The sequence below is a fragment of the Triturus cristatus genome, chromosome 12, assembly GCF_964204655.1.
Source record: "Triturus cristatus chromosome 12, aTriCri1.1, whole genome shotgun sequence".
Taxonomy (NCBI): domain Eukaryota; kingdom Metazoa; phylum Chordata; class Amphibia; order Caudata; family Salamandridae; genus Triturus; species Triturus cristatus.
In genome coordinates this window covers 726,495,221-726,521,722 of record NC_140595.1, presented here as the reverse complement: position 1 = coordinate 726,521,722, position 26,502 = coordinate 726,495,221, and the positions used below count along the sequence as shown (strand labels likewise).

Sequence of the window (26,502 nt, the reverse complement as noted above, 5' to 3'; positions counted from 1 at the left end):
GTGGGTCCCCTACGAGCCATGGTGCTTGCTTCATCATGATTTGGCACCAGTCATTAGCCGCAGCTCTGCTAATGAGCCACTGAGGTCAGTTTCAATATTTACTCAAAAACATAACCATGCAGCCCACCCCTCAACTGTGTATTTATCTTGCTTTTCTGCTGTTCGTGTGATTAGCTGGGAGGAGCTCACGGCGACATCCTCCCTATAAAAGTGTAGATGGATCACTCTCTAACTCTTTCTTGCTTCACATACAAATGGCTTGAAAGGTGCAGGGAAGATGCAGGTCTAATAGACAGAATAGAAGGTCTGTGCCAGGTGGGTTTCTCTGCATTGGTGTCCCATCACAGGTCCGCAAGTGTAATGTGTGATCTTTGACTCCTGGCATTTCACAAGCAGGCGGCCAGGAAACGGTTTCGGCCTATCAACCACTGAGGAGACGCAGCCTCTGAATGAGGAATGAGGAAGCAATGAATACATCCAGCCTATCACAGGAACAGCCCTGAGTGTTCCGAATTATAAATTCTCCATGTCACTGTATGTCGTTGAGCCCAAGTAGCTCGCCGTGATCGTATAGTGGTTAGTACTCTGAGTTGTGGCCGCAGCAACCTCGGTTCGAATCCGAGTCACGGCATTGTGGTTGGCAATGTCACGGCAGTTGGGTGTTAATTTTACAGAATTAGCAAATGTACCAGTGGTTTTTGTAAAATGTCTATTAAAAACAGATCCTTTCAAATATTTAAACCATCTAACAACAAATGATTTAAACTCGCATGATTATAAGCTGTAGCTATAATGTATTTACTTACATAAATTATCGTTCTTGAACCTATTGGGGGTGGAGGGGGAGCGGAGCTCACCCCCCAGGTGCAGTTGAGTGACCTGTGTTGTGGCTCTCTAGAGGGAAGGCACAAATTTTGCTGTCACCCAGCCCAATCCAGACGTGTATTGGGGCCAGGTTTCAGGCAAATAGAGCAGTAAGTGCAGAGACATGTTCACTCTCTAAAAGTGGCATTTCTAAAATAGTAAAGTTAAATCCAACCTCACCAGTAAGTAGGATTTTCAATAAATAAATAAAGCTACTCCTCTCCGATATGGAATTACCAAATAAAAAGTATAGGGGAATACACAGAGCTAACCTATGAGAGGGGTAGACCTCACAGTAGTGAAAAATGAAATTGACTGTTTGGTACTTACAGGACACGCGAACCACCAAAGTACATATCTTATGTTTTACTTACATAGCATCATGCACCTAGGACTACCTAGGGCCTACCTTAGGTGTAAATTATATGTAATAAAAGGGGAGTTTAAGGCTTGGCAAGTAGGCTGGGACTCCCCTGGGAGACCCCTGAGTCTATGCTCAGAACCATAACTCTGCCAGTCGAGTACTTACCTAAAAGCCGATAACTCACTTTTCTTCCATAGGCTAACATTGAGTGGTTTCACTTGGAAATTCTTCTAAGTGGTGTGGAGTTTTGGAACTTTAAAATATTCATCTAAAATCAGCCGAACAACGAATTCTGATTTACTCACCTGTTATCAGGAGAGACCTCAGTGCTGCATCTTGGAGCTCAGTACTGACCCTGAAAAGTAATTTTAACCGTACTTACCAGTAACTCGAATTTCCTTCCATGGGATATCATTGCCTGCTTTTTGCTGAAAATTTTCTAAGTGTCGATTTTTGAAACTTACAAATATTCTTTAAAAATCGTACCAACTGTGAAAACGTAATTGTTTACCTGTTTTAGATAGATGTCCCAGTACTGAGCCTAGGAGCCCAGCACTGGATTACAAAAGTAACGAGAACGTACTTTACCCGTAACTTGAATTTTCTTCCATAGGAAACCATTGACTGTTTTTCTGTGAAATTTCTTCTAAGTGTCGATTTTGCAAACATGTAAATATTCCTTAAAAATCGCCTGTATAACTTAAACGCAGTTTCTCAACTGCTTACAGGTGGTACAGTAGTGCTGGATCTAGGATCCAACACTGACCTAGAAAAAGGAACCATAACCCCACTTACCTGCTAAGTGAATTTCCTTCCATAGGATAACATTGGTAATTTGATCAGCAAAAGTTTCTAAGTGTCAACTTGTAAAATAGCAAAATATTGCTTAAAAATCACAACAGTAACTAAAACGAATTTACTCACTTGTTTCCAAGAACTGTCCCAGGACTGAATCTAGGATCCAGTCCTGGATTTAGGAAAGTAATCCTGAAAGTAATTAATTGCATATAACTTAAAATTCCCATTGAGCTCAATGTATTATTGTGATTCAAATTGTGTTGCCTATTGCAATAAACTGTAACTATGACCTGCAAAAGTCAATTGCCTATTGCAAAGTATTTAACTAAAGCATCTCATTCTGAGAAAGTATATTTTGATACCTATTGTTGGTTCTAAAATAAAACAACAATATCTTTTGTATGCAAACCAATGGCCTAGAGTTCAGTTCTTGAGTGTGTGAGACCATTTGCTGACTGAGTGTGTACAACAAATGTTTTACACTGTACTCTGATACTGCCTTACTGCTCGGCAAGCTACCACTTTAGAGAGTAAGGTTATATCTAACTTTAGCCTCTGCCAAACCTCTGGGGACTGGGGACTCTGTGCACACTGTACCTATTTGGGAACAGTATATACAGAGCCACTTTCTCACAGTAGTGATAAAGTGATTAGAGTCCTAAGGCCAACATAAAGATACAGCAAAACGTGAGGTGAAAAGCAAAAAGGTTGCTGGTAGGCCACCTTAAGGATGCCAGGTCTACCAAAAACTGAACTAAGGATAACATGAGTAAAACATCAGGTTTCTCTACTGCATTTGGTGAGACAAGTGGGCCTTCTTTTATCTTCCATTCAAGCAATCTTTGACAGACCCCTTTATTATAGAGCTTTTCAAGGATTAAAGATAAGGCACTTACAAAGGAGTCCCAAATACTCAGAGATGGTTGACTTCTGTAATATGGGTCGTAGACTAAAAGCAGCGCAAAAACAGAGTGCAACAGGGTCCAAAAAACTTGAGTGCCACAAGGGAGTTTGAATGCAAGCGTATCCTTTTACAGATCCAGAGATGTACTCATGCAATTTTTGTTTTTAGGACAGAACGTGCATGATGAAAAAAACATTGTTTTTAAAAAGCGCATTGCAGAATATCAGTACTTTGATGTGGGAAAACTTCAAAACTTTCAAACAAAATATTTGTAGGCAGCTTACAGCAAGTTGTTGTGGCCGAGTGGTTAAGGCGATGGACTCGAAATCCATTGGGGTATCCCCGCGCAGGTTCGAATCCTGCCAACAACGAGAATCTTTTTATTATCGGCTACAATTTCAGAAGTTAACCTTTAGTATTTCTTCCATTTCAGTTTTATAAATAGGTGGCTTATTTTTGTGTCACTATTGCCTCTCCACATATTTGTTATCGCTACCTCTTTCATTTCTTTGCTACACCTCATTCCTACTTTAGCACTGGTGTAAACGCTTCAAATTATTATACCGTTGATCTCTCTCATTCATACCTGCGCATGCACTTGAAAGTTACTTTACCAATAAAAGACGCAAAGAGAGAAATAGAACAAAAGTGCTGGCTGGATTGGCAAACACACTTCATAAAACTGCATTTTCTTTTTTATTCTCCCCCGTGTTACATGCTTAACCTCCCCATGTGTAATTTCTCTTAACCTGCTGTCCCAGGAAGAGAATTTCATCTACTGGCTCTTTCTGTGTTTTTTTCCCTAGTCTGTCTTTCCCATTTCTTAGCTGTGTAACTGTTCCTTTACGCGCTCTATTTAAACGCCATCAATCTCATTTGAGCTCCTTGCTCCCGCTTCTGTTTTCTCCACCTCTCATACTGCCAGTTCTCTCTTTCTCTGTGGTTGGTGGCTACTTTCCTGAGCTTCTGAAGCCACGTGGTTCCTGCCTTTTGTTGTCAGACTTGAATTGGAAAAGGAACTATATTAACAAGCCTTTACCACTCACACACGGCGGAAGTTTATACTTTAATTCAGTGAGCTAAGAAAAGCGTGTTGTGGGTCCCCTACGAGCCATGGTGCTTGCTTCATCATGATTTGGCACCAGTCATTAGCCGCAGCTCTGCTAATGAGCCACTGAGGTCAGTTTCAATATTTACTCAAAAACATAACCATGCAGCCCACCCCTCAACTGTGTATTTATCTTGCTTTTCTGCTGTTCGTGTGATTAGCTGGGAGGAGCTCACGGCGACATCCTCCCTATAAAAGTGTAGATGGATCACTCTCTAACTCTTTCTTGCTTCACATACAAATGGCTTGAAAGGTGCAGGGAAGATGCAGGTCTAATAGACAGAATAGAAGGTCTGTGCCAGGTGGGTTTCTCTGCATTGGTGTCCCATCACAGGTCCGCAAGTGTAATGTGTGATCTTTGACTCCTGGCATTTCACAAGCAGGCGGCCAGGAAACGGTTTCAGCCTATCAACCACTGAGGAGACGCAGCCTCTGAATGAGGAATGAGGAAGCAATGAATACATCCAGCCTATCACAGGAACAGTCCTGAGTGTTCCGAATTATAAATTCTCCATGTCACTGTATGTCGTTGAGCCCAAGTAGCTCGCCGTGATCGTATAGTGGTTAGTACTCTGAGTTGTGGCCGCAGCAACCTCGGTTCGAATCCGAGTCACGGCATTGTGGTTGGCAATGTCACGGCAGTTGGGTGTTAATTTTACAGAATTAGCAAATGTACCAGTGGTTTTTGTAAAATGTCTATTAAAAACAGATCCTTTCAAATATTTAAACCATCTAACAACAAATGATTTAAACTCGCATGATTATAAGCTGTAGCTATAATGTATTTACTTACATAAATTATCGTTCTTGAACCTATTGGGGGTGGAGGGGGAGCGGAGCTCACCCCCCAGGTGCAGTTGAGTGACCTGTGTTGTGGCTCTCTAGAGGGAAGGCACAAATTTTGCTGTCACCCAGCCCAATCCAGACGTGTATTGGGGCCAGGTTTCAGGCAAATAGAGCAGTAAGTGCAGAGACATGTTCACTCTCTAAAAGTGGCATTTCTAAAATAGTAAAGTTAAATCCAACCTCACCAGTAAGTAGGATTTTCAATAAATAAATAAAGCTACTCCTCTCCGATATGGAATTACCAAATAAAAAGTATAGGGGAATACACAGAGCTAACCTATGAGAGGGGTAGACCTCACAGTAGTGAAAAATGAAATTGACTGTTTGGTACTTACAGGACACGCGAACCACCAAAGTACATATCTTATGTTTTACTTACATAGCATCATGCACCTAGGACTACCTAGGGCCTACCTTAGGTGAAATTATATGTAATAAAAGGGGAGTTTAAGGCTTGGCAAGTAGGCTGGGACTCCCCTGGGAGACCCCTGAGTCTATGCTCAGAACCATAACTCTGCCAGTCGAGTACTTACCTAAAAGCCGATAACTCACTTTTCTTCCATAGGCTAACATTGAGTGGTTTCACTTGGAAATTCTTCTAAGTGGTGTGGAGTTTTGGAACTTTAAAATATTCATCTAAAATCAGCCGAACAACGAATTCTGATTTACTCACCTGTTATCAGGAGAGACCTCAGTGCTGCATCTTGGAGCTCAGTACTGACCCTGAAAAGTAATTTTAACCGTACTTACCAGTAACTCGAATTTCCTTCCATGGGATATCATTGCCTGCTTTTTGCTGAAAATTTTCTAAGTGTCGATTTTTGAAACTTACAAATATTCTTTAAAAATCGTACCAACTGTGAAAACGTAATTGTTTACCTGTTTTAGATAGATGTCCCAGTACTGAGCCTAGGAGCCCAGCACTGGATTACAAAAGTAACGAGAATGTACTTTACCCGTAACTTGAATTTTCTTCCATAGGAAACCATTGACTGTTTTTCTGTGAAATTTCTTCTAAGTGTCGATTTTGCAAACATGTAAATATTCCTTAAAAATCGCCTGTATAACTTAAACGCAGTTTCTCACCTGCTTACAGGTGGTACAGTAGTGCTGGATCTAGGATCCAACACTGACCTAGAAAAAGGAACCATAACCCCACTTACCTGCTAAGTGAATTTCCTTCCATAGGATAACATTGGTAATTTGATCAGCAAAAGTTTCTAAGTGTCAACTTGTAAAATAGCAAAATATTGCTTAAAAATCACAACAGTAACTAAAACAAATTTACTCACTTGTTTCCAAGAACTGTCCCAGGACTGAATCTAGGATCCAGTCCTGGATTTAGGAAAGTAATCCTGAAAGTAATTAATTGCATATAACTTAAAATTCCCATTGAGCTCAATGTATTATTGTGATTCAAATTGTGTTGCCTATTGCAATAAACTGTAACTATGACCTGCAAAAGTCAATTGCCTATTGCAAAGTATTTAACTAAAGCATCTCATTCTGAGAAAGTATATTTTGATACCTATTGTTGGTTCTAAAATAAAACAACAATATCTTTTGTATGCAAACCAATGGCCTAGAGTTCAGTTCTTGAGTGTGTGAGACCATTTGCTGACTGAGTGTGTACAACAAATGTTTTACACTGTACTCTGATACTGCCTTACTGCTCGGCAAGCTACCACTTTAGAGAGTAAGGTTATATCTAACTTTAGCCTCTGCCAAACCTCTGGGGACTGGGGACTCTGTGCACACTGTACCTATTTGGGAACAGTATATACAGAGCCACTTTCTCACAGTAGTGATAAAGTGATTAGAGTCCTAAGGCCAACATAAAGATACAGCAAAACGTGAGGTGAAAAGCAAAAAGGTTGCTGGTAGGCCACCTTAAGGATGCCAGGTCTACCAAAAACTGAACTAAGGATAACATGAGTAAAACATCAGGTTTCTCTACTGCATTTGGTGAGACAAGTGGGCCTTCTTTTATCTTCCATTCAAGCAATCTTTGACAGACCCCTTTATTATAGAGCTTTTCAAGGATTAAAGATAAGGCACTTACAAAGGAGTCCCAAATACTCAGAGATGGTTGACTTCTGTAATATGGGTCGTAGACTAAAAGCAGCGCAAAAACAGAGTGCAACAGGGTCCAAAAAACTTGAGTGCCACAAGGGAGTTTGAATGCAAGCGTATCCTTTTACAGATCCAGAGATGTACTCATGCAATTTTTGTTTTTAGGACAGAACGTGCATGATGAAAAAAACATTGTTTTTAAAAAGCGCATTGCAGAATATCAGTACTTTGATGTGGGAAAACTTCAAAACTTTCAAACAAAATATTTGTAGGCAGCTTACAGCAAGTTGTTGTGGCCGAGTGGTTAAGGCGATGGACTCGAAATCCATTGGGGTATCCCCGCACAGGTTCGAATCCAGCCAACAACGAGAATCTTTTTATTATCGGCTACAATTTCAGAAGTTAACCTTTAGTATTTCTTCCATTTCAGTTTTATAAATAGGTGGCTTATTTTTGTGTCACTATTGCCTCTCCACATATTTGTTATCGCTACCTCTTTCATTTCTTTGCTACACCTCATTCCTACTTTAGCACTGGTGTAAACGCTTCAAATTATTATACCGTTGCTCTCTCATTCATACCTGCGCATGCACTTGAAAGTTACTTTACCAATAAAAGACGCAAAGAGAGAAATAGAACAAAAGTGCTGGCTGGATTGGCAAACACACTTCATAAAACTGCATTTTCTTTTTTATTCTCCCCCGTGTTACATGCTTAACCTCCCCATGTGTAATTTCTCTTAACCTGCTGTCCCAGGAAGAGAATTTCATCTACTGGCTCTTTCTGTGTTTTTTTCCCTAGTCTGTCTTTCCCATTTCTTAGCTGTGTAACTGTTCCTTTACGCGCTCTATTTAAACGCTATCAATCTCATTTGAGCTCCTTGCTCCCGCTTCTGTTTTCTCCACCTCTCATACTGCCAGTTCTCTCTTTCTCTGTGGTTGGTGGCTACTTTCCTGAGCTTCCGAAGCCACGTGGTTCCTGCCTCTTGTTGTCAGACTTGAATTGGAAAAGGAACTATATTAACAAGCCTTTACCACTCACACACGGCGGAAGTTTATACTTTAATTCAGTGAGCTAAGAAAAGCGTGTTGTGGGTCCCCTACGAGCCATGGTGCTTGCTTCATCATGATTTGGCACCAGTCATTAGCCGCAGCTCTGCTAATGAGCCACTGAGGTCAGTTTCAATATTTACTCAAAAACATAACCATGCAGCCCACCCCTCAACTGTGTATTTATCTTGCTTTTCTGCTGTTCGTGTGATTAGCTGGGAGGAGCTCACGGCGACATCCTCCCTATAAAAGTGTAGATGGATCACTCTCTAACTCTTTCTTGCTTCACATACAAATGGCTTGAAAGGTGCAGGGAAGATGCAGGTCTAATAGACAGAATAGAAGGTCTGTGCCAGGTGGGTTTCTCTGCATTGGTGTCCCATCACAGATCCGCAAGTGTAATGTGTGATCTTTGACTCCTGGCATTTCACAAGCAGGCGGCCAGGAAACGGTTTCAGCCTATCAACCACTGAGGAGACGCAGCCTCTGAATGAGGAATGAGGAAGCAATGAATACATCCAGCCTATCACAGGAACAGCCCTGAGTGTTCCGAATTATAAATTCTCCATGTCACTGTATGTCGTCGAGCCCAAGTAGCTCGCCGTGATCGTATAGTGGTTAGTACTCTGCGTTGTGGCCGCAGCAACCTCGGTTCGAATCTGAGTCACGGCATTGTGGTTGGCAATGTCACGGCAGTTGGGTGTTAATTTTACAGAATTAGCAAATGTACCAGTGGTTTTTGTAAAATGTCTATTAAAAACAGATCCTTTCAAATATTTAAACCATCTAACAACAAATGATTTAAACTCGCATGATTATAAGCTGTAGCTATAATGTATTTACTTACATAAATTATCGTTCTTGAACCTATTGGGGTTGGAGGGGGAGCGGAGCTCACCCCCCAGGTACAGTTGAGTGACCTGTGTTGTGGCTCTCTAGAGGGAAGGCACAAATTTTGCTGTCACCCAGCCCAATCCAGACGTGTATTGGGGCCAGGTTTCAGGCAAATAGAGCAGTAAGTGCAGAGACATGTTCACTCTCTAAAAGTGGCATTTCTAAAATAGTAAAGTTAAATCCAACCTCACCAGTAAGTAGGATTTTCAATAAATAAATAAAGCTACTCCTCTCCGATATGGAATTACCAAATAAAAAGTATAGGGGAATACACAGAGCTAACCTATGAGAGGGGTAGACCTCACAGTAGTGAAAAATGAAATAGACTGTTTGGTACTTACAGGACACGCGAACCACCAAAGTACATATCTTATGTTTTACTTACATAGCATCATGCACCTAGGACTACCTAGGGCCTACCTTAGGTGTAAATTATATGTAATAAAAGGGGAGTTTAAGGCTTGGCAAGTAGGCTGGGACTCCCCTGGGAGACCCCTGAGTCTATGCCCAGAACCATAACTCTGCCAGTCGAGTACTTACCTAAAAGCCGATAACTCACTTTTCTTCCATAGGCTAACATTGAGTGGTTTCACTTGGAAATTCTTCTAAGTGGTGTGGAGTTTTGGAACTTTAAAATATTCATCTAAAATCAGCCGAACAACGAATTCTGATTTACTCACCTGTTATCAGGAGAGACCTCAGTGCTGCATCTTGGAGCTCAGTACTGACCCTGAAAAGTAATTTTAACCGTACTTACCAGTAACTCGAATTTCCTTCCATGGGATATCATTGCCTGCTAGTTGCTGAAAATTTTCTAAGTGTCGATGTTTGAAACTTACAAATATTCTTTAAAAATCGTACCAACTGTGAAAACGTAATTGTTTACCTGTTTTAGATAGATGTCCCAGTACTGAGCCTAGGAGCCCAGCACTGGATTACAAAAGTAACGAGAATGTACTTTACCCGTAACTTGAATTTTCTTCCATAGGAAACCATTGACTGTTTTTCTGTGAAATTTCTTCTAAGTGTCGATTTTGCAAACATGTAAATATTCCTTAAAAATCGCCTGTATAACTTAAACGCAGTTTCTCACCTGCTTACAGGTGGTACAGTAGTGGTGGATCTAGGATCCAACACTGACCTAGAAAAAGGAACCATAACCCCACTTACCTGCTAAGTGAATTTCCTTCCATAGGATAACATTGGTAATTTGATCAGCAAAAGTTTCTAAGTGTCAACTTGTAAAATAGCAAAATATTGCTTAAAAATCACAACAGTAACTAAAACGAATTTACTCACTTGTTTCCAAGAACTGTCCCAGGACTGAATCTAGGATCCAGTCCTGGATTTAGGAAAGTAATCCTGAAAGTAATTAATTGCATATAACTTAAAATTCCCATTGAGCTCAATGTATTATTGTGATTCAAATTGTGTTGCCTATTGCAATAAACTGTAACTATGACCTGCAAAAGTCAATTGCCTATTGCAAAGTATTTAACTAAAGCATCTCATTCTGAGAAAGTATATTTTGATACCTATTGTTGGTTCTAAAATAAAACAACAATATCTTTTGTATGCAAACCAATGGCCTAGAGTTCAGTTCTTGAGTGTGTGAGACCATTTGCTGACTGAGTGTGTACAACAAATGTTTTACACTGTACTCTGATACTGCCTTACTGCTCGGCAAGCTACCACTTTAGAGAGTAAGGTTATATCTAACTTTAGCCTCTGCCAAACCTCTGGGGACTGGGGACTCTGTGCACACTGTACCTATTTGGGAACAGTATATACAGAGCCACTTTCTTACAGTAGTGATAAAGTGATTAGAGTCCTAAGGCCAACATAAAGATACAGCAAAACGTGAGGTGAAAAGCAAAAAGGTTGCTGGTAGGCCACCTTAAGGATGCCAGGTCTACCAAAAACTGAACTAAGGATAACATGAGTAAAACATCAGGTTTCTCTACTGCATTTGGTGAGACAAGTGGGCCTTCTTTTATCTTCCATTCAAGCAATCTTTGACAGACCCCTTTATTATAGAGCTTTTCAAGGATTAAAGATAAGGCACTTACAAAGGAGTCCCAAATACTCAGAGATGGTTGACTTCTGTAATATGGGTCGTAGACTAAAAGCAGCGCAAAAACAGAGTGCAACAGGGTCCAAAAAACTTGAGTGCCACAAGGGAGTTTGAATGCAAGCGTATCCTTTTACAGATCCAGAGATGTACTCATGCAATTTTTGTTTTTAGGACAGAACGTGCATGATGAAAAAAACATTGTTTTTAAAAAGCGCATTGCAGAATATCAGTACTTTGATGTGGGAAAACTTCAAAACTTTCAAACAAAATATTTGTAGGCAGCTTACAGCAAGTTGTTGTGGCCGAGTGGTTAAGGCGTTGGACTCAAAATCCATTGGGGTATCCCCGCGCAGGTTCGAATCCTGCCAACAACGAGAATCTTTTTATTATCGGCTACAATTTCAGAAGTTAACCTTTAGTATTTCTTCCATTTCAGTTTTATAAATAGGTGGCTTATTTTTGTGTCACTATTGCCTCTCCACATATTTGTTATCGCTACCTCTTTCATTTCTTTGCTACACCTCATTCCTACTTTAGCACTGGTGTAAACGCTTCAAATTATTATACCGTTGCTCTCTCATTCATACCTGCGCATGCACTTGAAAGTTACTTTACCAATAAAAGACGCAAAGAGAGAAATAGAACAAAAGTGCTGGCTGGATTGGCAAACACACTTCATAAAACTGCATTTTCTTTTTTATTCTCCCCCGTGTTACATGCTTAACCTCCCCATGTGTAATTTCTCTTAACCTGCTGTCCCAGGAAGAGCATTTCATCTACTGGCTCTTTCTGTGTTTTTTTCCCTAGTCTGTCTTTCCCATTTCTTAGCTGTGTAACTGTTCCTTTACGCGCTCTATTTAAACGCCATCAATCTCATTTGAGCTCCTTGCTCCCGCTTCTGTTTTCTCCACCTCTCATACTGCCAGTTCTCTCTTTCTCTGTGGTTGGTGGCTACTTTCCTGAGCTTCCGAAGCCACGTGGTTCCTGCCTCTTGTTGTCAGACTTGAATTGGAAAAGGAACTATATTAACAAGCCTTTACCACTCACACACGGCGGAAGTTTATACTTTAATTCAGTGAGCTAAGAAAAGCGTGTTGTGGGTCCCCTACGAGCCATGGTGCTTGCTTCATCATGATTTGGCACCAGTCATTAGCCGCAGCTCTGCTAATGAGCCACTGAGGTCAGTTTCAATATTTACTCAAAAACATAACCATGCAGCCCACCCCTCAACTGTGTATTTATCTTGCTTTTCTGCTGTTCGTGTGATTAGCTGGGAGGAGCTCACGGCGACATCCTCCCTATAAAAGTGTAGATGGATCACTCTCTAACTCTTTCTTGCTTCACATACAAATGGCTTGAAAGGTGCAGGGAAGATGCAGGTCTAATAGACAGAATAGAAGGTCTGTGCCAGGTGGGTTTCTCTGCATTGGTGTCCCATCACAGGTCCGCAAGTGTAATGTGTGATCTTTGACTCCTGGCATTTCACAAGCAGGCGGCCAGGAAACGGTTTCAGCCTATCAACCACTGAGGAGACGCAGCCTCTGAATGAGGAATGAGGAAGCAATGAATACATCCAGCCTATCACAGGAACAGCCCTGAGTGTTCCGAATTATAAATTCTCCATGTCACTGTATGTCGTTGAGCCCAAGTAGCTCGCCGTGATCGTATAGTGGTTAGTACTCTGCGTTGTGGCCGCAGCAACCTCGGTTCGAATCCGAGTCACGGCATTGTGGTTGGCAATGTCACGGCAGTTGGGTGTTAATTTTACAGAATTAGCAAATGTACCAGTGGTTTTTGTAAAATGTCTATTAAAAACAGATCCTTTCAAATATTTAAACCATCTAACAACAAATGATTTAAACTCGCATGATTATAAGCTGTAGCTATAATGTATTTACTTACATAAATTATCGTTCTTGAACCTATTGGGGGTGGAGGGGGAGCGGAGCTCACCCCCCAGGTGCAGTTGAGTGACCTGTGTTGTGGCTCTCTAGAGGGAAGGCACAAATTTTGCTGTCACCCAGCCCAATCCAGACGTGTATTGGGGCCAGGTTTCAGGCAAATAGAGCAGTAAGTGCAGAGACATGTTCACTCTCTAAAAGTGGCATTTCTAAAATAGTAAAGTTAAATCCAACCTCACCAGTAAGTAGGATTTTCAATAAATAAATAAAGCTACTCCTCTCCGATATGGAATTACCAAATAAAAAGTATAGGGGAATACACAGAGCTAACCTATGAGAGGGGTAGACCTCACAGTAGTGAAAAATGAAATAGACTGTTTGGTACTTACAGGACACGCGAACCACCAAAGTACATATCTTATGTTTTACTTACATAGCATCATGCACCTAGGACTACCTAGGGCCTACCTTAGGTGTAAATTATATGTAATAAAAGGGGAGTTTAAGGCTTGGCAAGTAGGCTGGGACTCCCCTGGGAGACCCCTGAGTCTATGCCCAGAACCATAACTCTGCCAGTCGAGTACTTACCTAAAAGCCGATAACTCACTTTTCTTCCATAGGCTAACATTGAGTGGTTTCACTTGGAAATTCTTCTAAGTGGTGTGGAGTTTTGGAACTTTAAAATATTCATCTAAAATCAGCCGAACAACGAATTCTGATTTACTCACCTGTTATCAGGAGAGACCTCAGTGCTGCATCTTGGAGCTCAGTACTGACCCTGAAAAGTAATTTTAACCGTACTTACCAGTAACTCGAATTTCCTTCCATGGGATATCATTGCCTGCTTTTTGCTGAAAATTTTCTAAGTGTCGATTTTTGAAACTTACAAATATTCTTTAAAAATCGTACCAACTGTGAAAACGTAATTGTTTACCTGTTTTAGATAGATGTCCCAGTACTGAGCCTAGGAGCCCAGCACTGGATTACAAAAGTAACGAGAACGTACTTTACCCGTAACTTGAATTTTCTTCCATAGGAAACCATTGACTGTTTTTCTGTGAAATTTCTTCTAAGTGTCGATTTTGCAAACATGTAAATATTCCTTAAAAATCGCCTGTATAACTTAAACGCAGTTTCTCAACTGCTTACAGGTGGTACAGTAGTGCTGGATCTAGGATCCAACACTGACCTAGAAAAAGTAACCATAACCCCACTTACCTGCTAAGTGAATTTCCTTCCATAGGATAACATTGGTAATTTGATCAGCAAAAGTTTCTAAGTGTCAACTTTTAAAATAGCAAAATATTGCTTAAAAATCACAACAGTAACTAAAACGAATTTACTCACTTGTTTCCAAGAACTGTCCCAGGACTGAATCTAGGATCCAGTCCTGCATTTAGAAAAGTAATCCTGAAAGTAATTAATTGCATATAACTTAAAATTCCCATTGAGCTCAATGTATTATTGTGATTCAAATTGTGTTGCCTATTGCAATAAACTGTAACTATGACCTGCAAAAGTCAATTGCCTATTGCAAAGTATTTAACTAAAGCATCTCATTCTGAGCAAGTATATTTTGATACCTATTGTTGGTTCTAAAATAAAACAACAATATCTTTTGTATGCAAACCAATGGCCTAGAGTTCAGTTCTTGAGTGTGTGAGACCATTTGCTGACTGAGTGTGTACAACAAATGTTTTACACTGTACTCTGATACTGCCTTACTGCTCGGCAAGCTACCACTTTAGAGAGTAAGGTTATATCTAACTTTAGCCTCTGCCAAACCTCTGGGGACTGGGGACTCTGTGCACACTGTACCTATTTGGGAACAGTATATACAGAGCCACTTTCTCACAGTAGTGATAAAGTGATTAGAGTCCTAAGGCCAACATAAAGATACAGCAAAACGTGAGGTGAAAAGCAAAAAGGTTGCTGGTAGGCCACCTTAAGGATGCCAGGTCTACCAAAAACTGAACTAAGGATAACATGAGTAAAACATCAGGTTTCTCTACTGCATTTGGTGAGACAAGTGGGCCTTCTTTTATCTTCCATTCAAGCAATCTTTGACAGACCCCTTTATTATAGAGCTTTTCAAGGATTAAAGATAAGGCACTTACAAAGGAGTCCCAAATACTCAGAGATGGTTGACTTCTGTAATATGGGTCGTAGACTAAAAGCAGTGCAAAAACAGAGTGCAACAGGGTCCAAAAAACTTGAGTGCCACAAGGGAGTTTGAATGCAAGCGTATCCTTTTACAGATCCAGAGATGTACTCATGCAATTTTTGTTTTTAGGACAGAACGTGCATGATGAAAAAAACATTGTTTTTAAAAAGCGCATTGCAGAATATCAGTACTTTGATGTGGGAAAACTTCAAAACTTTCAAACAAAATATTTGTAGGCAGCTTACAGCAAGTTGTTGTGGCCGAGTGGTTAAGGCGATGGACTCGAAATCCATTGGGGTATCCCCGCGCAGGTTCGAATCCTGCCAACAACGAGAATCTTTTTATTATCGGCTACAATTTCAGAAGTTAACCTTTAGTATTTCTTCCATTTCAGTTTTATAAATAGGTGGCTTATTTTTGTGTCACTATTGCCTCTCCACATATTTGTTATCGCTATCTCTTTCATTTCTTTGCTACACCTCATTCCTACTTTAGCACTGGTGTAAACGCTTCAAATTATTATACCGTTGCTCTCTCATTCATACCTGCGCATGCACTTGAAAGTTACTTTACCAATAAAAGACGCAAAGAGAGAAATAGAACAAAAGTGCTGGCTGGATTGGCAAACACACTTCATAAAACTGCATTTTCTTTTTTATTCTCCCCCGTGTTACATGCTTAACCTCCCCATGTGTAATTTCTCTTAACCTGCTGTCCCAGGAAGAGAATTTCATCTACTGGCTCTTTCTGTGTTTTTTTCCCTAGTCTGTCTTTCCCATTTCTTAGCTGTGTAACTGTTCCTTTACGCACTCTATTTAAACGCCATCAATCTCATTTGAGCTCCTTGCTCCCGCTTCTGTTTTCTCCACCTCTCATACTGCCAGTTCTCTCTTTCTCTGTGGTTGGTGGCTACTTTCCTGAGCTTCCGAAGCCACGTGGTTCCTGCCTCTTGTTGTCAGACTTGAATTGGAAAAGGAACTATATTAACAAGCCTTTACCACTCACACACGGCGGAAGTTTATACTTTAATTCAGTGAGTTAAGAAAAGCGTGTTGTGGGTCCCCTACGAGCCATGGTGCTTGCTTCATCATGATTTGGCACCAGTCATTAGCCGCAGCTCTGCTAATGAGCCACTGAGGTCAGTTTCAATATTTACTCAAAAACTTAACCATGCAGCCCACCCCTCAACTGTGTATTTATCTTGCTTTTCTGCTGTTCGTGTGATTAGCTGGGAGGAGCTCACGGCGACATCCTCCCTATAAAAGTGTAGATGGATCACTCTCTAACTCTTTCTTGCTTCACATACAAATGGCTTGAAAGGTGCAGGGAAGATGCAGGTCTAATAGACAGAATAGAAGGTCTGTGCCAGGTGGGTTTCTCTGCATTGGTGTCCCATCACAGGTCCGCAAGTGTAATGTGTGATCTATGACTCCTGGCATTTCACAAGCAGGCGGCCAGGAAACGGTTTCAGCCTATCAACCACTGAGGAGACGCAGCCTCTGAATGAGGAATGAGGAAGCAATGAATACATCCAGCCTATCACAGGAACAGCCCTGAGTGTTCCGAATTATAAATTCTCCATGTCACTGTATGTCGTTGAGCCCAAGTAGCTCGCCGTGATCGTATAGTGGTTAGTACTCTGCGTTGTGGCCGCAGCAACCTCGGTTCGAATCCGAGTCACGGCATTGTGGTTGGCAATGTCACGGCAGTTGGGTGTTAATTTTACAGAATTAGCAAATGTACCAGTGGTTTTTGTAAAATGTCTATTAAAAACAGATCCTTTCAAATATTTAAACCATCTAACAACAAATGATTTAAACTCGCATGATTATAAGCTGTAGCTATAATGTATTTACTTACATAAATTATCGTTCTTGAACCTATTGGGGGTGGAGGGGGAGCGGAGCTCACCCCCCAGGTGCAGTTGAGTGACCTGTGTTGTGGCTCTCTAGAGGGAAGGCACAAATTTTGCTGTCACCCAGCCCAATCCAGACGTGTATTGGGGCCAGGTTTCAGGCAAATAGAGCAGTAAGTGCAGAGACATGTTCACTCTCTAAAAGTGGCATTTCTAAAATAGTAAAGTTAAATCCAACCTCACCAGTAAGTAGGATTTTCAATAAATAAATAAAGCTACTCCTCTCCGATATGGAATTACCAAATAAAAAGTATAGGGGAATACACAGAGCTAACCTATGAGAGGGGTAGACCTCACAGTAGTGAAAAATGAAATAGACTGTTTGGTACTTACAGGACACGCGAACCACCAAAGTACATATCTTATGTTTTACTTACATAGCATCATGCACCTAGGACTACCTAGGGCCCAACTTAGGTGTAAATTATATGTAATAAAAGGGGAGTTTAAGGCTTGGCAAGTAGGCTGGGACTCCCCTGGGAGACCCCTGAGTCTATGCCCAGAACCATAACTCTGCCAGTCGAGTACTTACCTAAAAGCCGATAACTCACTTTTCTTCCATAGGCTAACATTGAGTGGTTTCACTTGGAAATTCTTCTAAGTGGTGTGGAGTTTTGGAACTTTAAAATATTCATCTAAAATCAGCCGAACAACGAATTCTGATTTACTCACCTGTTATCAGGAGAGACCTCAGTGCTGCATCTTGGAGCTCAGTACTGACCCTGAAAAGTAATTTTAACCGTACTTACCAGTAACTCGAATTTCCTTCCATGGGATATCATTGCCTGCTTTTTGCTGAAAATTTTCTAAGTGTCGATTTTTGAAACTTACAAATATTCTTTAAAAATCGTACCAACTGTGAAAACGTAATTGTTTACCTGTTTTAGATAGATGTCCCAGTACTGAGCCTAGGAGCCCAGCACTGGATTACAAAAGTAACGAGAACGTACTTTACCCGTAACTTGAATTTTCTTCCATAGGAAACCATTGACTGTTTTTCTGTGAAATTTCTTCTAAGTGTCGATTTTGCAAACATGTAAATATTCCTTAAAAATCGCCTGTATAACTTAAACGCAGTTTCTCAACTGCTTACAGGTGGTACAGTAGTGCTGGATCTAGGATCCAACACTGACCTAGAAAAAGTAACCATAACCCCACTTACCTGCTAAGTGAATTTCCTTCCATAGGATAACATTGGTAATTTGATCAGCAAAAGTTTCTAAGTGTCAACTTTTAAAATAGCAAAATATTGCTTAAAAATCACAACAGTAACTAAAACGAATTTACTCACTTGTTTCCAAGAACTGTCCCAGGACTGAATCTAGGATCCAGTCCTGGATTTAGAAAAGTAATCCTGAAAGTAATTAATTGCATATAACTTAAAATTCCCATTGAGCTCAATGTATTATTGTGATTCAAATTGTGTTGCCTATTGCAATAAACTGTAACTATGACCTGCAAAAGTCAATTGCCTATTGCAAAGTATTTAACTAAAGCATCTCATTCTGAGAAAGTATATTTTGATACCTATTGTTGGTTCTAAAATAAAACAACAATATCTTTTGTATGCAAACCAATGGCCTAGAGTTCAGTTCTTGAGTGTGTGAGACCATTTGCTGACTGAGTGTGTACAACAAATGTTTTACACTGTACTCTGATACTGCCTTACTGCTCGGCAAGCTACCACTTTAGAGAGTAAGGTTATATCTAACTTTAGCCTCTGCCAAACCTCTGGGGACTGGGGACTCTGTGCACACTGTACCTATTTGGGAACAGTATATACAGAGCCACTTTCTCACAGTAGTGATAAAGTGATTAGAGTCCTAAGGCCAACATAAAGATACAGCAAAACGTGAGGTGAAAAGCAAAAAGGTTGCTGGTAGGCCACCTTAAGGATGCCAGGTCTACCAAAAACTGAACTAAGGATAACATGAGTAAAACATCAGGTTTCTCTACTGCATTTGGTGAGACAAGTGGGCCTTCTTTTATCTTCCATTCAAGCAATCTTTGACAGACCCCTTTATTATAGAGCTTTTCAAGGATTAAAGATAAGGCACTTACAAAGGAGTCCCAAATACTCAGAGATGGTTGACTTCTGTAATATGGGTCGTAGACTAAAAGCAGCGCAAAAACAGAGTGCAACAGGGTCCAAAAAACTTGAGTGCCACAAGGGAGTTTGAATGCAAGCGTATCCTTTTACAGATCCAGAGATGTACTCATGCAATTTTTGTTTTTAGGACAGAACGTGCATGATGAAAAAAACATTGTTTTTAAAAAGCGCATTGCAGAATATCAGTACTTTGATGTGGGAAAACTTCAAAACTTTCAAACAAAATATTTGTAGACAGCTTACAGCAAGTTGTTGTGGCCGAGTGGTTAAGGCGATGGACTCGAAATCCATTGGGGTATCCCCGCACAGGTTCGAATCCTGCCAACAACGAGAATCTTTTTATTATCGGCTACAATTTCAGAAGTTAACCTTTAGTATTTCTTCCATTTCAGTTTTATAAATAGGTGGCTTATTTTTGTGTCACTATTACCTCTCCACATATTTGTTATCGCTACCTCTTTCATTTCTTTGCTACACCTCATTCCTACTTTAGCACTGGTGTAAACGCTTCAAATTATTATACCGTTGCTCTCTCATTCATACCTGCGCATGCACTTGAAAGTTACTTTACCAATAAAAGACGCAAAGAGAGAAATAGAACAAAAGTGCTGGCTGGATTGGCAAACACACTTCATAAAACTGCATTTTCTTTTTTATTCTCCCCCGTGTTACATGCTTAACCTCCCCATGTGTAATTTCTCTTAACCTGCTGTCCCAGGAAGAGAATTTCATCTACTGGCTCTTTCTGTGTTTTTTTCCCTAGTCTGTCTTTCCCATTTCTTAGCTGTGTAACTGTTCCTTTACGCGCTCTATTTAAACGCCATCAATCTCATTTGAGCTCCTTGCTCCCGCTTCTGTTTTCTCCACCTCTCATACTGCCAGTTCTCTCTTTCTCTGTGGTTGGTGGCTACTTTCCTGAGCTTCCGAAGCCACGTGGTTCCTGCCTCTTGTTGTCAGACTTGAATTGGAAAAGGAACTATATTAAAAAGCCTTTACCACTCACACACGGCGGAAGTTTATACTTTAATTCAGTGAGTTAAGAAAAGCGTGTTGTGGGTCCCCTACGAGCCATGGTGCTTGCTTCATCATGATTTGGCACCAGTCATTAGCCGCAGCTCTGCTAATGAGCCACTGAGGTCAGTTTCAATATTTACTCAAAAACATAACCATGCAGCCCACCCCTCAACTGTGTATTTATCTTGCTTTTCTGCTGTTCGTGTGATTAGCTGGGAGGAGCTCACGGCGACATCCTCCCTATAAAAGTGTAGATGGATCACTCTCTAACTCTTTCTTGCTTCACATACAAATGGCTTGAAAGGTGCAGGGAAGATGCAGGTCTAATAGACAGAATAGAAGGTCTGTGCCAGGTGGGTTTCTCTGCATTGGTGTCCCATCACAGGTCCGCAAGTGTAATGTGTGATCTATGACTCCTGGCATTTCACAAGCAGGCGGCCAGGAAACGGTTTCAGCCTATCAACCACTGAGGAGACGCAGCCTCTGAATGAGGAATGAGGAAGCAATGAATACATCCAGCCTATCACAGGAACAGCCCTGAGTGTTCCGAATTATAAATTCTCCATGTCACTGTATGTCGTTGAGCCCAAGTAGCTCGCCGTGATCGTATAGTGGTTAGTACTCTGCGTTGTGGCCGCAGCAACCTCGGTTCGAATCCGAGTCACGGCATTGTGGTTGGCAATGTCACGGCAGTTGGGTGTTAATTTTACAGAATTAGCAAATGTACCAGTGGTTTTTGTAAAATGTCTATTAAAAACAGATCCTTTCAAATATTTAAACCATCTAACAACAAATGATTTAAACTCGCATGATTATAAGCTGTAGCTATAATGTATTTACTTACATAAATTATCGTTCTTGAACCTATTGGGGGTGGAGGGGGAGCGGAGCTCACCCCCCAGGTGCAGTTGAGTGACCTGTGTTGTGGCTCTCTAGAGGGAAGGCACAAATTTTGCTGTCACCCAGCCCAATCCAGACGTGTATTGGGGCCAGGTTTCAGGCAAATAGAGCAGTAAGTGCAGAGACATGTTCACTCTCTAAAAGTGGCATTTCTAAAATAGTAAAGTTAAATCCAACCTCACCAGTAAGTAGGATTTTCAATAAATAAATATAGCTACTCCTCTCCGATATGGAATTACCAAATAAAAAGTATAGGGGAATACACAGAGCTAACCTATGAGAGGGGTAGACCTCACAGTAGTGAAAAATGAAATAGACTGTTTGGTACTTACAGGACACGCGAACCACCAAAGTACATATCTTATTTTTTACTTACATAGCATCATGCACCTAGGACTACCTAGGGCCTACCTTAGGAGTAAATTATATGTAATAAAAGGGGAGTTTAAGGCTTGGCAAGTAGGCTGGGACTCCCCTGGGAGACCCCTGAGTCTATGCCCAGAACCATAACTCTGCCAGTCGAGTACTTACCTAAAAGCCGATAACTCACTTTTCTTCCATAGGCTAACAGTGAGTGGATTCACTTGGAAATTCTTCTAAGTGGTGTGGAGTTTTGGAACTTTAAAATAGTCATCTAAAATCAGCCGAACAACGAATTCTGATTTACTCACCTGTTATCAGGAGAGACCTCAGTGCTGCATCTTGGAGCTCAGTACTGACCCTGAAAAGTAATTTTAACCGTACTTACCAGTAACTCGAATTTCCTTCCATGGGATATCATTGCCTGCTTTTTGCTGAAAATTTTCTAAGTGTCGATTTTTGAAACTTACAAATATTCTTTAAAAATCGTACCAACTGTGAAAACGTAATTGTTTACCTGTTTTAGATAGATGTCCCAGTACTGAGCCTAGGAGCCCAGCACTGGATTACAAAAGTAACAAGAACGTACTTTACCCGTAACTTGAATTTTCTTCCATAGGAAACCATTGACTGTTTTTCTGTGAAATTTCTTCTAAGTGTCGATTTTGCAAACATGTAAATATTCCTTAAAAATCGCCTGTATAACTTAAACGCAGTTTCTCAACTGCTTACAGGTGGTACAGTAGTGCTGGATCTAGGATCCAACACTGACCTAGAAAAAGTAACCATAACCCCACTTACCTGCTAAGTGAATTTCCTTCCATAGGATAACATTGGTAATTTGATCAGCAAAAGTTTCTAAGTGTCAACTTTTAAAATAGCAAAATATTGCTTAAAAATCACAACAGTAACTAAAACGAATTTACTCACTTGTTTCCAAGAACTGTCCCAGGACTGAATCTAGGATCCAGTCCTGGATTTAGAAAAGTAATCCTGAAAGTAATTAATTGCATATAACTTAAAATTCCCATTGAGCTCAATGTATTATTGTGATTCAAATTGTGTTGCCTATTGCAATAAACTGTAACTATGACCTGCAAAAGTCAATTGCCTATTGCAAAGTATTTAACTAAAGCATCTCATTCTGAGAAAGTATATTTTGATACCTATTGTTGGTTCTAAAATAAAACAACAATATCTTTTGTATGCAAACCAATGGCCTAGAGTTCAGTTCTTGAGTGTGTGAGACCATTTGCTGACTGAGTGTGTACAACAAATGTTTTACACTGTACTCTGATACTGCCTTACTGCTCGGCAAGCTACCACTTTAGAGAGTAAGGTTATATCTAACTTTAGCCTCTGCCAAACCTCTGGGGACTGGGAACTCTGTGCACACTGTACCTATTTGGGAACAGTATATACAGAGCCACTTTCTCACAGTAGTGATAAAGTGATTAGAGTCCTAAGGCCAACATAAAGATACAGCAAAACGTGAGGTGAAAAGCAAAAAGGTTGCTGGTAGGCCACCTTAAGGATGCCAGGTCTACCAAAAACTGAACTAAGGATAACATGAGTAAAACATCAGGTTTCTCTACTGCATTTGGTGAGACAAGTGGGCCTTCTTTTATCTTCCATTCAAGCAATCTTTGACAGACCCCTTTATTATAGAGCTTTTCAAGGATTAAAGATAAGGCACTTACAAAGGAGTCCCAAATACTCAGAGATGGTTGACTTCTGTAATATGGGTCGTAGACTAAAAGCAGCGCAAAAACAGAGTGCAACAGGGTCCAAAAAACTTGAGTGCCACAAGGGAGTTTGAATGCAAGCGTATCCTTTTACAGATCCAGAGATGTACTCATGCAATTTTTGTTTTTAGGACAGAACGTGCATGATGAAAAAAACATTGTTTTTAAAAAGCGCATTGCAGAATATCAGTACTTTGATGTGGGAAAACTTCAAAACTTTCAAACAAAATATTTGTAGGCAGCTTACAGCAAGTTGTTGTGGCCGAGTGGTTAAGGCGATGGACTCGAAATCCATTGGGGTATCCCCGCACAGGTTCGAATCCTGCCAACAACGAGAATCTTTTTATTATCGGCTACAATTTCAGAAGTTAACCTTTAGTATTTCTTCCATTTCAGTTTTATAAATAGGTGGCTTATTTTTGTGTCACTATTGCCTCTCCACATATTTGTTATCGCTACCTCTTTCATTTCTTTGCTACACCTCATTCCTACTTTAGCACTGGTGTAAACGCTTCAAATTATTATACCGTTGCTCTCTCATTCATACCTGCGCATGCACTTGAAAGTTACTTTACCAATAAAAGACGCAAAGAGAGAAATAGAACAAAAGTGCTGGCTGGATTGGCAAACACACTTCATAAAACTGCATTTTCTTTTTTATTCTCCCCCGTGTTACATGCTTAACCTCCCCATGTGTAATTTCTCTTAACCTGCTGTCCCAGGAAGAGAATTTCATCTACTGGCTCTTTCTGTGTTTTTTTCCCTAGTCTGTCTTTCCCATTTCTTAGCTGTGTAACTGTTCCTTTACGCGCTCTATTTAAACGCTATCAATCTCATTTGAGCTCCTTGCTCCCGCTTCTGTTTTCTCCACTTCTCATACTGCCAGTTCTCTCTTTCTCTGTGGTTGGTGGCTACTTTCCTGAGCTTCCGAAGCCACGTGGTTCCTGCCTCTTGTTGTCAGACTTGAATTGGAAAAGGAACTATATTAACAAGCCTTTACCACTCACACACGGCGGAAGTTTATACTTTAATTTAGTGAGCTAAGAAAAGCGTGTTGTGGGTCCCCTACGAGCCATGGTGCTTGCTTCATCATGATTTGGCACCAGTCATTAGCCGCAGCTCTGCTAATGAGCCACTGAGGTCAGTTTCAATATTTACTCAAAAACATAACCATGCAGCCCACCCCTCAACTGTGTATTTATCTTGCTTTTCTGCTGTTCGTGTGATTAGCTGGGAGGAGCTCACGGCGACATCCTCCCTATAAAAGTGTAGATGGATCACTCTCTAACTCTTTCTTGCTTCACATACAAATGGCTTGAAAGGTGCAGGGAAGATGCAGGTCTAATAGACAGAATAGAAGGTCTGTGCCAGGTGGGTTTCTCTGCATTGGTGTCCCATCACAGATCCGCAAGTGTAATGTGTGATCTTTGACTCCTGGCATTTCACAAGCAGGCGGCCAGGAAACGGTTTCAGCCTATCAACCACTGAGGAGACGCAGCCTCTGAATGAGGAATGAGGAAGCAATGAATACATCCAGCCTATCACAGGAACAGCCCTGAGTGTTACGAATTATAAATTCTCCATGTCACTGTATGTCGTCGAGCCCAAGTAGCTCGCCGTGATCGTATAGTGGTTAGTACTCTGCGTTGTGGCCGCAGCAACCTCGGTTCGAATCTGAGTCACGGCATTGTGGTTGGCAATGTCACGGCAGTTGGGTGTTAATTTTACAGAATTAGCAAATGTACCAGTGGTTTTTGTAAAATGTCTATTAAAAACAGATCCTTTCAAATATTTAAACCATCTAACAACAAATGATTTAAACTCGCATGATTATAAGCTGTAGCTATAATGTATTTACTTACATAAATTATCGTTCTTGAACCTATTGGGGGTGGAGGGGGAGCGGAGCTCACCCCCCAGGTACAGTTGAGTGACCTGTGTTGTGGCTCTCTAGAGGGAAGGCACAAATTTTGCTGTCACCCAGCCCAATCCAGACGTGTATTGGGGCCAGGTTTCAGGCAAATAGAGCAGTAAGTGCAGAGACATGTTCACTCTCTAAAAGTGGCATTTCTAAAATAGTAAAGTTAAATCCAACCTCACCAGTAAGTAGGATTTTCAATAAATAAATAAAGCTACTCCTCTCCGATATGGAATTACCAAATAAAAAGTATAGGGGAATACACAGAGCTAACCTATGAGAGGGGTAGACCTCACAGTAGTGAAAAATGAAATAGACTGTTTGGTACTTACAGGACACGCGAACCACCAAAGTACATATCTTATGTTTTACTTACATAGCATCATGCACCTAGGACTACCTAGGGCCTACCTTAGGTGTAAATTATATGTAATAAAAGGGGAGTTTAAGGCTTGGCAAGTAGGCTGGGACTCCCCTGGGAGACCCCTGAGTCTATGCCCAGAACCATAACTCTGCCAGTCGAGTACTTACCTAAAAGCCGATAACTCACTTTTCTTCCATAGGCTAACATTGAGTGGTTTCACTTGGAAATTCTTCTAAGTGGTGTGGAGTTTTGGAACTTTAAAATATTCATCTAAAATCAGCCGAACAACGAATTCTGATTTACTCACCTGTTATCAGGAGAGACCTCAGTGCTGCATCTTGGAGCTCAGTACTGACCCTGAAAAGTAATTTTAACCGTACTTACCAGTAACTCGAATTTCCTTCCATGGGATATCATTGCCTGCTAGTTGCTGAAAATTTTCTAAGTGTCGATGTTTGAAACTTACAAATATTCTTTAAAAATCGTACCAACTGTGAAAACGTAATTGTTTACCTGTTTTAGATAGATGTCCCAGTACTGAGCCTAGGAGCCCAGCACTGGATTACAAAAGTAACGAGAACGTACTTTACCCGTAACTTGAATTTTCTTCCATAGGAAACCATTGACTGTTTTTCTGTGAAATTTCTTCTAAGTGTCGATTTTGCAAACATGTAAATATTCCTTAAAAATCGCCTGTATAACTTAAACGCAGTTTCTCAACTGCTTACAGGTGGTACAGTAGTGCTGGATCTAGGATCCAACACTGACCTAGAAAAAGTAACCATAACCCCACTTACCTGCTAAGTGAATTTCCTTCCATAGGATAACATTGGTAATTTGATCAGCAAAAGTTTCTAAGTGTCAACTTTTAAAATAGCAAAATATTGCTTAAAAATCACAACAGTAACTAAAACGAATTTACTCACTTGTTTCCAAGAACTGTCCCAGGACTGAATCTAGGATCCAGTCCTGCATTTAGAAAAGTAATCCTGAAAGTAATTAATTGCATATAACTTAAAATTCCCATTGAGCTCAATGTATTATTGTGATTCAAATTGTGTTGCCTATTGCAATAAACTGTAACTATGACCTGCAAAAGTCAATTGCCTATTGCAAAGTATTTAACTAAAGCATCTC

At 40.6% G+C, this 26,502-nt stretch overlaps 9 non-coding genes across 9 annotated transcripts; all 9 read left to right on the top strand.

Moving 5' to 3' along the window:
* The first annotated feature begins 3,219 nt into the window (after nucleotides 1-3,219).
* Nucleotides 3,220-3,301, top strand: TRNAS-CGA (transfer RNA serine (anticodon CGA)). The gene has a single exon. It is a non-coding gene; the product is annotated as a tRNA-Ser (tRNA).
* A 3,942-nt stretch (nucleotides 3,302-7,243) lies between these two features.
* Nucleotides 7,244-7,325, top strand: TRNAS-CGA (transfer RNA serine (anticodon CGA)). The gene has a single exon. It is a non-coding gene; the product is annotated as a tRNA-Ser (tRNA).
* Nucleotides 7,326-11,266: 3,941 nt separating this feature from the next.
* TRNAL-CAA (transfer RNA leucine (anticodon CAA)) lies at nucleotides 11,267-11,348 on the top strand. The gene has a single exon. It is a non-coding gene; the product is annotated as a tRNA-Leu (tRNA).
* A 1,281-nt stretch (nucleotides 11,349-12,629) lies between these two features.
* On the top strand, nucleotides 12,630-12,701 carry TRNAH-GUG (transfer RNA histidin (anticodon GUG)). The gene has a single exon. It is a non-coding gene; the product is annotated as a tRNA-His (tRNA).
* A 2,588-nt stretch (nucleotides 12,702-15,289) lies between these two features.
* On the top strand, nucleotides 15,290-15,371 carry TRNAS-CGA (transfer RNA serine (anticodon CGA)). Its single transcript has one exon. It is a non-coding gene; the product is annotated as a tRNA-Ser (tRNA).
* Nucleotides 15,372-16,652: 1,281 nt separating this feature from the next.
* TRNAH-GUG (transfer RNA histidin (anticodon GUG)) lies at nucleotides 16,653-16,724 on the top strand. The gene has a single exon. It is a non-coding gene; the product is annotated as a tRNA-His (tRNA).
* A 2,588-nt stretch (nucleotides 16,725-19,312) lies between these two features.
* On the top strand, nucleotides 19,313-19,394 carry TRNAS-CGA (transfer RNA serine (anticodon CGA)). Its single transcript has one exon. It is a non-coding gene; the product is annotated as a tRNA-Ser (tRNA).
* Nucleotides 19,395-20,675: 1,281 nt separating this feature from the next.
* Nucleotides 20,676-20,747, top strand: TRNAH-GUG (transfer RNA histidin (anticodon GUG)). The gene has a single exon. It is a non-coding gene; the product is annotated as a tRNA-His (tRNA).
* A 2,588-nt stretch (nucleotides 20,748-23,335) lies between these two features.
* On the top strand, nucleotides 23,336-23,417 carry TRNAS-CGA (transfer RNA serine (anticodon CGA)). The gene has a single exon. It is a non-coding gene; the product is annotated as a tRNA-Ser (tRNA).
* The last annotated feature ends 3,085 nt before the right edge of the window (nucleotides 23,418-26,502 follow it).